Genomic DNA, 10,444 nt, shown 5'->3' with positions numbered 1-10,444 from the left:
TATATATATATATATATATATATATAATAATTAAATGTGTTAAGACCATTATATTATTAGTCAAAATATTAAAATGATCTAATTAATTAAATCTTTGACTAAGAACATGTACATGATATATTAAATGTAATGTGTAGATATCAACTATATTCTAAGTTGTTGAAGGGGCATAAAAAGTTACGGTCCTCATCTTTGTTATATTTGTGTTCCTTTTTCTTTATCCTTATTAGAAGAGAAAATCAATAAATAACCTTCAAGTATTTTATAATTGGAGAATCAGGTACCAATCTTGTCAATCTTTCATCTATTGTACTCTATGATAAGTATACTTTCTTGTCAATCTTTCATCTATTGTACTCTATGATAAGTATACTTTCGCATTCCATTCTTTAAATATCGAGAATTACTCAATTAATTTAAGGTTTTTTACTCTTTTATAATTGATTTGATTTGATTCATAATCTAACAAAATATATATTATATATATTAGTATGAACAAAAACATAACGGTATATATAACAAAATTGAAAACATATTCTTTCGGTGCACCAAATAGTTTCATACTATGTGAGAATTGATACAAAAAATAATTTAAAGATAATTTTCTCCTTCAAATCTCCAAAACACTTTTTAAACAAAATAATTATAAAATTTCAAATTTCAAAATAGACAGTATCTCGAACATATTAATTTTAATAATATTATCTCAAAGAAATTAAAAGGAAAAATATTGACATTTATGTAGAAATGAAAATAAGGCTCCCAGGGACAAATCTTTCTTTTCCTGAACCCTAGACTTTCGAAACACGTATCAATATTATTATACAATTGTGAACTAACAAAAGGCAACTTTTTACATTGAATAATATATCTGATCTTCTTCATAATTCAAATTTTTATCTACAAAAGGTAAAAGAGCTTACGTGTCACTCTCTCAGCGTTTTCAAGTTTTAAAAATAATTGCAAAAACGTCTGAAAATCTGAAGTTTATATTTTCTTTCTCTCTCTTCCGGAGTCTTCTCAGCTTCCTCTGTCTCAATTCTTTCTCTCTCTTGCTCATTTTCTCTGCGACCACCTTCTCTCTTCTTTCTCTATCTTTCTCATTCTCTCTGGCAGCGGCCTCTTCAGCTTCCTCTCAACCTCTCAACTTTTCTTCTTCTCTCTTACTCCACCAGTGTTCGTCCTCCATCTACCTTACACCAATTTTCTTCTTCTCAAACTTTATTTCTCGGTTGGATGAAATTTTTACTCTCAGATTCATGAGCACAGTGAGTAACACCAAAAAGGTAACAATTTTTCTGCATTTTTTCGTGTTCTAACATATTTAACTAAGTTTTTTGTTGTATTTCTTGGTTGGATGATTTTTTTGCTGACAGATCTACTTATTTTTGTTGTATTTTTGGGTTGGATGGATGTTTTGCACCCAGATCTACTTTTCTTTGTTGTATTTCTCTGTTCTATGAATGTTTTGCAGTCAGATTCACAAGCATAGTGAAGAACACAAAAAAAAAGGTAGCAACTTTTTTGCGTTTTTTCATTTTTCTACCATATTTCGACGAATATTTTGCTCTCATATCTACTTATTTTTGTTTTATTTATGTGTTGGATGAATGTTTTGCTATCAGATCTACTTTTCTTGGTTGTATTTTTCTGTTCGAGGATGTTTTGCTCTCAGATTCATGAGCACGACAAAGAACACCAAAAAGGTAATAACTTTTTTGCTTCTTTGCGATTTTTGTTTTTCTGCCATATTTAAACACTTTTCTTTGTATTTCTTCTATGTTGGGTTAATGTTTTCTTGTGAGATTCATGAACACGGTGAAGAACACCAAAAAGGTAACAACTTTTCTTCTTCTCTGTGATTTTTTTGTTCTTCTACCATATGTAACTACTTTTCTTTGTAGTATTTTTCTGTTGGATGGATGTTTTGCAGTCAGATTCACAAGCACAGTGAAGAACACAGAAAAAGGTAGCAACTTTTTTGCATTTTTTCGTTTTTCTACCATATTTGGATGAATGTTTTCTCTAATATCTACTTATTTTTGTTGTATTTCTGTGTTGGATGAATCTTTTGCTATCAGATCTACTCTTTCTGGTTGTATTTTTCTGTTCGAAGATGTTTTGCTCTCATATTCATGAGTACGGCAAAGAACACCAAAAAGGTAACAACTTTTTTGCTTCTTTGCGATTTTTGTTCTTCTACCATATTTAAACACTTTTCTTTGTATTTCTTCTCTGTTGGATTAATTTTTTCTTGTGAGATTGATGAACACGGTGAAGAACACCAAAAAGGTAACAATTTTTCTTCTTCTCTGTGATTTTTTTGTTCTTCTACCATATGTAACTACTTTTCTTTGTAGTATTTTCTGTTGGATAAATGTTTTGCAGTCAGATTCACAAGCACAATGAAGAACACAAAAAAAGGTAACAACTTTTTTGCGTTTTTTCGTTTTTCTACCATATTTGGATGAATGTTTTGCTCTCATATCTACTTATTTTTGTTGTATTTCTGTGTTGGATGAATGTTTTGCTATTAGATTTACTTTTTCTGGATGTATTTTTCTGTTCGAGGATGTTTTGCTCTCAGATTCATGAGCACGGCAAAGAACACCAAAAAGGTAACAACTTTTTTGCTTCTTTGCGATTTTTGTTCTTTTACCATATTTAAACACTTTTCTCTGTATTTCTTCTCTGCTAGATTAATGTTTTCTTGTGAGATTCATGAACACGGTGAAGAACACCAAAAAGGTAACAACTTTTCTTCTTCTCTGTGATTTTTTTGTTCTTCTACCATATGTAACTACTTTTCTTTGTAGCATTTTTCTGTTGGATGGATGTTTTGCAGTCAGATTCACAAGCACAGTGAAGAACACAAAAAAAGGTAGCAACTTTTTTGCGTTTTTTTGTTTTTCTACCATATTTGGATGAATGTTTTGCTCTCATATCTACTTATTTTTGTTGTATTTCTGTGTTGGATGAATGTTTTGCTATCAAATCTACTTTTCCTGGTTGTATTAATCTGTTCGAGGATGTTTTGCTCTCAGATTCATGAGCACGACAAAGCACACCAAAAAGGTAACAACTTTTTATTATTCTTCTGTCCAATGTTCTTCTTTGTATTATTCTTCTGTTGGACCCATCTTTTTCTTTGTCATTCATTAACTAATTGAAGAACACCAAAAAAGGTCAATGCTTTTCTTCTTCTGTCTGATTTTTTCTTCTTCTACCCTATGTAATATCTAACTCATTTTCTTTGTAGTATTTAACAGTTGGATCAAGTTTTTCTCTGTCAAATTCATTAACTAATTGAGGCAAGGACATCCATCAAGATTTTGGGCAAAATAGTTCAATGAACTCCTTGAGCAACATAAGAAAGGTGAAACTGGTTGAATCAATAGTTATCTGCGAGATGATTTAGATTTTTTAAACCTGTTTAATAGATAGTTATCTTTCAAAAATCTCTTATTTTGTTATTAACAGAGTTGACTAACAATCTTTCGTTTTTAAAACTTCATTTATTTTTTTCTTTAATTAACAAAGTGTAGTAACATACTTCAAAGCTGCATTTTTGAACATTATTAACATATATTTTTTACATTTAATTATTTTATCTTATGAAATTATTTTATATATAATATTAAATGACTTTAATATATTGATAATAGTCAGTAACAATTTTTCAGTTTTAAAACTTCATTCTATTTTTTTGTCTTTTTCTTCCAAATTTTATTCTTCACATAACAGACCTGCAATGTTTTTTGGAAGGATGAATATGTGGGTGTTTGAGAAGAATGAGGGAGCCAAAAGATGTTTGCTGAAGATGCAAAGCTGTGCTCAAGACATTTATGCAATTCCTAAGAATAAAAGAGCACACAAACTAATGCAGAAAATTTAATCTTTGGGTAGAACATTTATGTTTGACAGAGGTTGGAAATGGCATGTTGAAGAAGGTCTGCATGGGAAGATACAACATTCATTTAATTAGTGAAGGAGTGTCATGTCCAAAAAAAACATAATTGGTGGTCTGCATAATTAATGTTTTGAAGTAGTAAGTATTATACCAGGACACTTTAAAAACCTTTTCAAAGTTTCTTGGAGAAGGTAATCAATTTTTTAATAAAATCCAAAGTTTCTTGGAGAAGGTAACTAATTTTTTTAGAATAAATTAAATTAAAAATTGTAATAAAACAAATTTATTAAGATTTGGTGTGGAATTTACAAATATTACACGATATTTACTAAAACGTTTTGCAGCCTTGAGAGTGAATAATTTCAAATATAATTTTAATGTTATTTTATAAGATAATATTTACTATTTGAGAATTATAATAGTGAAGTAAATGAAAATTATAAACTACAATTCATTTTTAAAATAAATGCAAATCATAAAGGTAGAATCCAAATTTTCTAAATTTTTCAACAAACAAACTTAAAATAAAGCTCATGCTCCAATAAATATTTCTTAAAGTTTAATAGGTTAAATCTATAACACACATTCTAAAAATTTCATAGTAAAAAAAGATTTATAATTTAAAATTAAAAGAAATACATAATGACTCAGTTTGTAATTATCAAATATTTTTATATAAATAATAATAATTTCTCCTTTCTACAGACAAAATTAGGTATTTTATAATTTTTGTTTTAAGAATAATCATTAAATATGACATATTTTTTTTGAATATGATCAATTAATAATTTCTTATTAATTAATTAATAATAATAATAAATAAATAAAAATTACTTACTTTAAAGTTATTTATTTACCTAATTAAAAATTAAGGCTTTTATTTTTATTTTACGTAGCTTACCAAAAAAGTTTATATACTTTTCAAATCTTACTTTTCATTATTCAAAAATTAAAAGATGTTGAGAAGAATAAAAATAACTTTTCAGTTTCTTCCAACACTACTTTTCAGTTTCAAATCTTACTTTTCATCCTCCAAAATTAAAAGATGTTAAGAAGAATAAAAATAACTTTTCAGTTTCTTTCAACACTACCTCCAATGTAAACTTTGGTCTCTTCCAATATCTTTTTACCATTAATTAGCATTAATTACGAAGAAACCAAAGAGGTTTTGTGTGTCTCAATACAATGTTATATTTGAATTTATTGTATTATAATTTTAAATGAAAAATACTTTAAAAAATCTGTCTACTTTCTTGAAAAAGTTTTACACCGGTTTCAAAAATCTTCTCACCTTCCATTTAGTAAAAGTCATTTTGAATTATCAAATATCTAATGGTATCTAATCTAATATGTAATACATAATATTATATACAATTGCAAAGCTAATAATATTCTTTTGAGTTGTAAGTTTAACCATTATTAAACGTAAATATTATAAATAAATGAATAAATAGTGAATAGTAAACAACAATTAAATTATAATAAAGAACAAAGATAAAAAAAGAAATAACAAAGAATAAATAACCAAATAAATAAATATTTATTATATATAATATATAAGAAATACATTTACTTTAGACTTTCTAAATTTGTCAATAAATAAATAATAAAAGTAAAAAACCTCATTGCACACATTTATTAATAAATTTATTTTTCATTAAATAAGTGTGCATATATATATATATATATATATATATATATATATATATTTATTGAATTGAAATATTCAAATATATACAACATTCACAAATACATGTTCAAATATATGTTATAATGCATTATAAAATGTTTGTTGAAACTAAATTTCAAAATTAGTTTATTAGAAACGAAGATGTTCTCTGCTTTTTAATTCAGTGAGAAATCTCTTTTAACATATTAAATAATAATGTTTGGATTTAAAATTTGAAATAATAATAATAAATGCAAATAAAATTATTTACTTTAAATACATTTATTTACTAAATTAAAAATTAAGACTTTTGTGTTTTTTACTTGGCTTACTGGATATGTTTTTTATACTTTTCAACAAATATTTTTCATCTTCAAAAAATTAAAAGATGTTTAGGAGAATAAAAATAACTTTTCAGTTTCTTTCAACACTACTTTCAAGATAAAATTTTGGTTCTTCCAACATAACTAATTAGCATTAATTATGAAAAAACCAATTTTAGTGTCTCAATACAATGTTATATTTGAATTTATTGTATTATAATTTTAAATGGAAAATGTTTTAAAAGATCTACATACTTTCTTGAAAAAGTTTTATACTGGCTCCAAAAAATCTTCTCACCTTCCCAGAGAGTAAAAGTCATTTTGAATGACCAAAATCTCTAATAGTATCTAATCTAATATATAATTATATACAATTGCAAAACTAACAATACTGTTTTGAGTTCTAATGTGCATTGTCCCAAAAAATACATAATTAGTGGTCTTCATAATTAATATTTTGAAGTAAATATTACAAAATAACAACTTTAGAAACTTTTACAAAGTTTCTTAGAGAAGGTAGCTAATTTTTATAAAATAAATCTAATTAAAAATTGTAATATAATAAATTAATTAGGATTTTGTGTGAAATTTACTAATATTACACGACTGAAATGTTTTGTAGCATCGAGAGTAAATATTTTAAAATCTAATAGTAAATCTTATTTAATAAGATAATATTTACTATTTCAGAATTTTTATAGTGAGGTAAATGCAAAACATAAACTATATTTTATTTTTATAATAAATACAAATTATAAAGGCATAATCCAAGTTTTTAAAATTTTGAACAAACAAAATTAAAAAAAATTTCTCACTCTATGAATTTGTCTCATTAATGATAACATAGACTTTTGAAAAGTTCAAAAAAGAAGAAAGATTTATAACTAACAAATACTTTTATATAAGTATTAATATTTTCTCATCTTCTACAAAAAAAAAAATGTATTTTATTAATTTATTCTAAAAATAGTCATTACATATTACACTTTTCTTAAAATCCAATCAGTTAATAGTTTCTCAAAGATATATGTCTTCGTCATTAAATAACATTAAATATTAGAAACCAACAACTTTTTGTGTTTCTCATTGCAATGTTATATATGAATTTATTGTATTAAAATTTTAAATGGAAAATATTTTAAAAATCTATCTACCTTTTGAAGAAAGCTTTATACAGGTTTCAAAAATCTTCTTAAATTTTAATGTAGCTTATTGAATAAACTTTATCAATCAACACTTATGTCTTCCAATATAAATGTCAAAAATATAAAGAATAAATGGAAATCTATTCGTCTTCCAAGAATTTTGTATTTTGAATTATGACTCTATTTATTATGAACAACAACAATCATGATTTGTGGGACTCAATGAATCATGAAGTATCAATCAAACATATAATTAAAGTTTAAGACATTCACAAAAAATATTATTTATCAATTTTAAGTATATAAAAAATATAAAATTTTTATATCATCATGTTGTTTTTTTGGAGATGTTATCTGCTTTTTTATTTATCGTTAATGATTAATACAAAATGCAAAATCTTCTTCTAATAATGTGCTTGAAAATCGATTGATCTAATATTACTTATTACGGTTGTATTCTTAACTTTATATCAATTATGATTTTAAAATATTGCATTGAAAACCAAAATCTTCTTCTATTAATGTATTTGAAAATTGATTGATCTAATATTACTGATTATGGTTGTATTCTTAACTTTATATCAATTTATGATTAAATTTAAATATTAATTTAAGAATAAATTTATATTTATGTAGAATTAATGTAATATTATCATTATATATTTTTATATAATATTAAATTACATTGAATTTACATTGGGATTTTTTTTTTCATTTAATATCCTTCGAAACCGAACTTTTCTTATAGTTGATTTTTTTAAACATCAAGCAGCAGATAATATTAGGTAATATATTCCTTCCGTGTGTTTTTAGAATAAAATTCAAAATTAATTCATTGAAAATAAAATCGTTCTTTGGTTTTAAGTTGTGAAAAATTAATCATAATACATATAATAATATTAATAAATTTTGGATTCAAATTTGAAAACGATAGTAAAAGAAAAAGGATGTGATAACAAAATTTAAATTTAACATTTAAAATGAAAAATATATACAAAAATTAATTTTTGTAATAAATACTTTAATATTATTGATAAAAATATATAAATTCAAATATTCAAAAAAATTGATGATCCATAATGATATAATAATATATTATAAAATATAATAATATGTAATAATGTAAATATAAAATATAATAATATTAATATAATTAAAATATAAGGTAAAAAATAAAAATTATAAATTTTTTAAACTTTTAAAGATATGGAAATAATTAACTATTTCAATTTCAATATTATTGCAAGATTAAGATTCAAAAATTGGGATTCGAAATATATACAGTAACATTTTCTCTAAAAGCGATTATCAAACTGAAACTTTCGAATGAAAGTGGGTACTCTTTGACTAATTAAACCAAAAATATATTAATAAAATTTGAATTTTGACATTCAAAAAAATTGTGAAATAGTGTAAGTTTTTTAATATATTCTTATAATGTCTCTAAACAATTTTCAAATATTTTTAACTCATAAGAAAGGTTCGTATTTAATATATCATCAAAATCTAAAAAATGATAAATTGAAAAAATTTAATGAAAATACATTAATATTCACAATTAAAAATAATAAAAGTTAAAAATATGATATAGAAAATAAATAAATAATATAATATTTAGGAACAAAAGCTTCGTGGTTCTTAATAATATAATAATATATTAATATATTAGTCTTAATATGATAATAACAATAGTAAAAATAATTAAATAATTGTAAAATTTAAATATGAATTTTTAAATATTTTTAAATAATTTTTACATATTTTTGATGTTTTACACAAACTTAAATAATAATTTAAAAAATATTTTTTATAACATAGACATTGGTATATCATTACAAGTTAAAATTATACATTCTTAAAATTTTTAAAGATATAAAAATCACTAATGATCTCGATTTCAATATTTTTTTTTTCTAAATTAAAATATATATTGTCAACTTTGAAATTCAAAATATATAGTAATAAAGTTTGAATTTAAATTTTAAATTTTAAAAGCTATAAAATATGGGAGCAAAGTTAAAATTTGAAATTCAAAATTCAAAAAAATTGTGAAAAAAGGACTTCAATAGAGGAGTCTACCAGAGTCTAACCTTTGTATTTTTGCATAGTGTACTATTTATATTTGTCTACATAGTCTACATTTTGTAAGTTTTGGTTGTTTACTATTTATATTTTGTTTGCAGTCTAACATTTGTATCTTTAAAGAATCTACTATTTATATTTAGGTGTAATTAGTCGGATAATACTCACTTTTGTTTGGATATGTCAGTTTGATACCCGCTTTTAAAAAGGTGTCAATTAGGTCCTTTTGAGAAAAAAAATATTAACGTCATTAACGGTATCGATATTTACAAGAGTGAAAGGAATCTAATTGAGACATTGTTTCAAAAGTTGGGACTCGATTGACACATTTTTAAAAGCGAATACCAAACTGACACATCTGAAGAGAGTGAGTACTATCTGACTAATTAAACATTACATTTATATGCACCACGATCTATCATTTGTAGCTTTATATCGTTTACTCTTCACATTTTTTATATCGTTTAACATTTGTAACTTTATTAACTCTTTATATCGTCCATCATTTTTATTATTAGAGAATTGACTATTATATTTTTCTAAATTTTTTACTCAATATTTCATTTAAAATTAAATTAAATTTCTTATTTTTAATTAACTAAATCTTAATATATTATTTAAAATATTAAAAATATATATAAATAATTTAAATACATTTTTATCATAAAATCGATTAAAATATTATTATTGAATTTTATAAAATAAAATTTATATTAAATTTAATTATACTTTAACAATTTTACCAACTTTTGAAATATACTATAATTTAAATATAAAAGAAAATAAATATACTATAATTTTTAATTTTAAAATTCAAAATCCCGTGCGTTGCACGGGTAAGAATACTAGTATTACAACAAAACAAAAAAATATAAAGAAATAATAGGTTATGAAAAGTGCTTTCAAAAAATGTGGTGCAATGTACCTGACGATTGATAACAAAGACTTAAATCATTTTATATATTTCTCGAGCGTGTTTGACTAAATTCATCGATTAATTAATGGTGTTCACAAATAACCTCTAGCTTAAAAGTTTATTTCGTTGACCTAGTTGGCATTAAGTAGTGTTGAAAACCTTAAACTTCGAATTAATGCTTTCCTTTTTTACACGCATGTTGCATGTACAAATATAGAAGTTAAAAAAAAATATTTGGAAGACTGAAACAGTGTTTCACCAAGGTCAATTAATGCAAAATACTCATATTTCTCACGAGTGAATTGGCAATAACAAAATATTTCCACTGCACTTGCTTTGATGCTTCCTGCAGCTTATATATATAATGGGGATTAAATTCAAAATGAGAAAGCACAAGGG

At 23.8% G+C, this 10,444-nt stretch overlaps 1 long non-coding RNA gene across 4 annotated transcripts; it reads left to right on the top strand.

Moving 5' to 3' along the window:
- The first annotated feature begins 1,634 nt into the window (after positions 1-1,634).
- On the top strand, positions 1,635-4,117 carry LOC114182721. Of its 4 annotated transcripts, XR_003604179.1 has the most exons (8): positions 1,635-1,969; positions 2,082-2,162; positions 2,389-2,424; positions 2,538-2,618; positions 2,699-2,881; positions 3,045-3,075; positions 3,260-3,376; positions 3,766-4,117. It is a non-coding gene; the product is annotated as an uncharacterized LOC114182721 (long non-coding RNA). The 4 variants fall into 4 exon arrangements; XR_003604177.1 differs by lacking the exons at positions 1,635-1,969; positions 2,082-2,162 and having other exon boundaries at positions 2,196-2,424; positions 2,699-2,748; positions 2,817-2,881; positions 3,766-4,116; XR_003604178.1 differs by lacking the exons at positions 1,635-1,969; positions 2,082-2,162 and having other exon boundaries at positions 2,196-2,424; positions 3,270-3,376; positions 3,766-4,116.
- Positions 4,118-10,444: the final 6,327 nt, after the last annotated feature.

Source organism: Vigna unguiculata, chromosome 4 (assembly GCF_004118075.2).
Source record: "Vigna unguiculata cultivar IT97K-499-35 chromosome 4, ASM411807v1, whole genome shotgun sequence".
In the NCBI taxonomy this organism is placed as follows: domain Eukaryota; kingdom Viridiplantae; phylum Streptophyta; class Magnoliopsida; order Fabales; family Fabaceae; genus Vigna; species Vigna unguiculata.
This window is presented reverse-complemented; position numbering and strand designations above follow the sequence as displayed.